This window comes from Petaurus breviceps, unplaced genomic scaffold (assembly GCF_028583685.1).
Source record: "Petaurus breviceps papuanus isolate PSGF00001 unplaced genomic scaffold, PetGlider_PUasm1.0 131, whole genome shotgun sequence".
NCBI classification, from domain to species: domain Eukaryota; kingdom Metazoa; phylum Chordata; class Mammalia; order Diprotodontia; family Petauridae; genus Petaurus; species Petaurus breviceps.
This window is the reverse complement of record NW_027185674.1, coordinates 2,129,568-2,132,516: the sequence shown is the minus strand read 5'-3', so window position 1 is coordinate 2,132,516 and position 2,949 is coordinate 2,129,568.

Below are 2,949 nucleotides of genomic sequence, written 5' to 3'. Positions count from 1 at the left end.
CAGGAGATGGAAGTCTTAGGGTGCTAGCATACCCATGGACTGAGGTCTTCTCTCCTGAGAAGGCAGCAGGTACTCCTGCAAAATTCTGGAGTTTATACCAGAGAAAAATAATGATCAAGAAATCCAAAGAAGGAAAGTTGGAGAGAGACACACCTGTAGAGACAGTCTCTTGATGTGCAGCAGCCCTCCCCCACTGAGACCTACCTCCCCATCCTCTACAAGACCATTCACAGTAACCAGCTCAGCCTCTTCCACTTAACTGCACTGTGCCTTGAGCCAACTACCATGTTCTCCCCACTAGCTGCTTCCTGTCCAGCAAGTATCACTTCTCCGAGATACCCTGGTAGGAGCTGGGCCAGCAGAACCAGTTCTTCACAGCTCTTAGAGTAATTAGCCTTGGGAATCCAACTTTATTATATAGATTGGTCTCTTGGTTATTTGCCAGAATCACAGAGACTAGTTATGGGTCAATAATCATTTATTTTCTAAATAATACAAAAGTATTGTCCACTAAAATTATGCATCGAAGAGGAACTAAGGCAAAGTTACATGCTCAAGGTCATACAGTTAGTAAGTGTCTGAGGTCAAATTTGAAGGCAGGAAGATGAGTCCTCTTGAATGAGAAAGATGAAAACTCAGCCCATGAGTTTTGTGGGAGCAAGCCGGAATTTCAGTTTCACCCTCCCTCACCCTTTACTACTGCCACATCAGCATTAGGCCCCTCGGGAGTCATTTGACCTCCACCCTTGCTTGTGACCTTTTTCCCTCCCTTGCTTTAGCATCTACTAAATAAGGACATAAACAATACCTTGGCTCTGTCTGCCTCCCAGCCAATAGGAGGTAGTGGCAGGCTTCTTTGTTATCTGCCATTGGGTTAGATTTTGAGCCAAGACTGAGAGCCTGCCTCCCAGCCAATGGGATAAGGGATGGGGGGAGGAGGCTTGACTAAGTTAGGGTATAAATTCTTGTTCTGTCTTCTGTAACACACCTCATTCTGCTGGTTCATACTGGTAGAAGGGATGCCCTCTTGTCACAGAACTGAATAAGCTTCCTGTTCCTTCCTCAAGCTACCTCTGACTTTTCATTTTTCTGGGTAAGGGATTTTTGGGGTCCCTGTACCCCAGACACTCCTGACTTCAGGTCAAGCTCTCTATACACTGGGACCTAGCTGTCCTATCCCACTTTTGGGGAGTCTAATGATTAGTACCCTAGTTCCATTTAATCGCTTAACATCAGACTCATTTTTACAAAGGAATATTTACTCCAAAAGTATAGCAAGAACCAGTATACACACATTTCTCCAACATCTTGGCATAATCAACCCCCTAAACGTTAACTTGGCCTTAGACACAACTGACCAAACAACAATTTCTTTCTTTTTTTTTTTTTTTATATTTTTAAGCAATCGGGGTTAAGTAACTTGCTCCAGGTTACACGGCCAGTTATTTCTGGGTGTGGTGCTGAGTGGGACTCGATCTCCAGGTCGTCCCAACACTGGAGCCGGTACTCTTACTCACTGAGCCACCTGGCCGCCCCTAAGCAATTGGGGTTAAGTAACTTGCTCAAGGTTACACGGCCAGGTGTTTCTGGGTGGGTGCTAAGTGTCTGAGCCCGGGATTCGATCTCCAGGTCTTCTCAACACTGGAGCCGGTGCTCTTACTTGCTGTGCTACCTGGCCGCCCCAACAATTTCTTTCTTTTTTTTTTGCTTTTTGGAGGGGGGTGGATGCAGGGCAATTATGGTTAAGTGACTTGCCCAAGGTCACACAGCTAGTAAGTGTTAAGTATCTTAGGATGGATGTGAACTCAGGTCCTCCTAATTCCAGGGCTGGTGCTCTATTCACTGACCCACCTAGCCACCCCTCCCCCCCCCAAAAAAAACAGTTTCTGTAAAAAGTCCCTCATATCCTTTTCTATTTTTCTTTTTCTTTTTGGAGGGCAGAGGGCAGGGCAATTGGGGTTGAGTGACTTGCCCAAGGTCACAAGACTAATAAGTGTTAAGTACCTGAGGCCAGATTTTAACTCAGGTCCTCTTGACTTCAGGGCAGGTGCTCTATTTACTGTGCCACCTAGCCACCCCCATATCCTTTTCTCAATTAAAACCTTTTCTTTTCAAACTTCTCTTTCCAAAGCTCCAAACCCTTACTTCATATCACCCTCCATTCATACCACCAGTGCACAGGTTCTCCCCTTTTCTTTAAAGTTAGCCCATTCTCCTTTTTTTCTACGTGCTTAAACCTCCCTTGCATGTCTTTTTCCTTCCAGTGGACTTTAAAGCCCTACAAACTTCAAAACTGAATCTTTTTTTTTTACATTCTAACTACACACTTCACTTTATCTTTGCTACTCTTAAAAAATCGATCTCATCTTTTTACAATAATATTCCAGTCTGACACTCCACTGAATCTCTCCTAGACAGATTTCCTTATATAATACCAATTAATTGCTAAACTCTTACTTCTTGAGTTACATAGTCTGTTTCAATTTAGGTGACCTTGTCATGGGTTAGGAGAGCTGATGCAGTTTAGGGGTGCTAGGAACCCTAAAATGTCAGGGTATGGGGCAGTGTTGCCTGGAATGAATTCAAGTATTCAAACCATCTTCTAGTCAAGTGTAAAAGTTTATTGTAACACCATTAAATTGAGCCAAGTTCCTTAAGGAATTTGCAACTTAATGGTGGTGATGGCTCACAATAGGTTCAGCAGGAACTCTGATCTTTATCTTAAGACCAGAGAGCCTGAGATTCAGTCTTGAAAGAATTCAGCTCAAGCCAAATTGGAGTCAGAGTTGTAAAAGTTTATTATATGCCTTAAGGTGGGCAAGGATCCTTAGGGGACCTGCAACATCAAAGGGGTAGAATTAAGATTTATATAGAATCATCCATAGTAGAACCAGTGCCAATTATGCTAACTAGGTGATTAAGGGTGGGATTAGGGAGGAGTTAAGGTGG